General features: G+C 37.2%; 1 non-coding gene across 1 annotated transcript; it reads left to right on the plus strand.

The window, feature by feature from the left end:
• The first annotated feature begins 308 nt into the window (after positions 1-308).
• LOC128567034 (U6 spliceosomal RNA) lies at positions 309-415 on the plus strand. Its single transcript, XR_008374709.1, has one exon. It is a non-coding gene; the product is annotated as a U6 spliceosomal RNA (small nuclear RNA).
• Positions 416-1,173: the final 758 nt, after the last annotated feature.

Genomic DNA, 1,173 nt, shown 5'->3' on the forward strand with positions numbered 1-1,173 from the left:
TAAGACCTAGCACATCTTTGGGAGCACACCTTTTTCGGAGAAACAGGGTAGTAGCTACCATGTTGGACATTGCAGACACAGGACATTTGCATAATAACAGAAAGTTCCACTGGTTAACATTGCTCAAGCAAATATTTTTGCATTATTCACCTTAAAGTATTGTCCTTCCTTCACTTCCTGAATTAACCAAATAATTTTGTAATAGCCTTGGTCCCAGCTCTGCCTTGTATTAGCAATGTGGCCCCCAGGTAAGTCCCTTAACCTGCTGAACTAGATTGCTCATCTTTAATATTAGAATAATAACTCCCGTGCTCGCTTTGGCAGCACATATACTAAAATTGGAACGATACAGAGAAGATTAGCATGGCCCCTGTGCAAGGATGACACGTAAATTCATGAAGCGTTCCGTATTTAAAAAAAAAAAAAAGAATAATTACTCCCTATCTCACAGGCTGTTCAGAAGCTCAAATGAAAATGTAACATACAAATAAAAGATTATTATTCTTGGAGGGTCTTTTCTTTCTTCAATTTTCTAGTGGGTGCCTGGAATAAAAAACACTTTAAAACCTTCTGCACTTAAGATGTGAAATAAAATTGTAATTTAGGGCAGATGAAGACTGTCTAATAAGAACACAGAGTCTAGTAAGGTCTTCCAACTTGGCTACATCATTATTTTTTCTAGGCTAAGTGACTGGGCTGTTATTCTACGTAATGACTCATCACAAAGTAAGTGATTGATTCCAGTATGTGTAACCATAGAAAAATATGTCAGTAGTCGTTTATCCAGGAGTAAAACTATTATATCGTATATTTGACAATCATACTTATGGCAATAGAAACTAATAGTTATTGAATGCTGCTAGCAATTCTCCTAAATGCTTTGTGTGGATTATCTCACTATATTTTCACAACAAACATATGGAATAAGTGCTCTGTTATTACCATTTCGCATATAAGAAAACTTGACAGTTTAAGAAATTTATCAAAGCAAGTGAGAGAGGCTAGATGTGCTGCATGTTTCTTTTCTTTCTTATTTTTTTTAAATAGAGACAGAGACTCACTTTATCACCCTCGGTAGAGTGCCGTGATGTCACAGCTCCCAGCAACCTCCAACTCCTGGGTTTAAGCAATTCTCTTGCCTCAGCCTCCCAAGTAGCTGGGGTCTACAGGTGC

Source organism: Nycticebus coucang, chromosome 15, assembly GCF_027406575.1.
Source record: "Nycticebus coucang isolate mNycCou1 chromosome 15, mNycCou1.pri, whole genome shotgun sequence".
Classification (NCBI taxonomy): domain Eukaryota; kingdom Metazoa; phylum Chordata; class Mammalia; order Primates; family Lorisidae; genus Nycticebus; species Nycticebus coucang.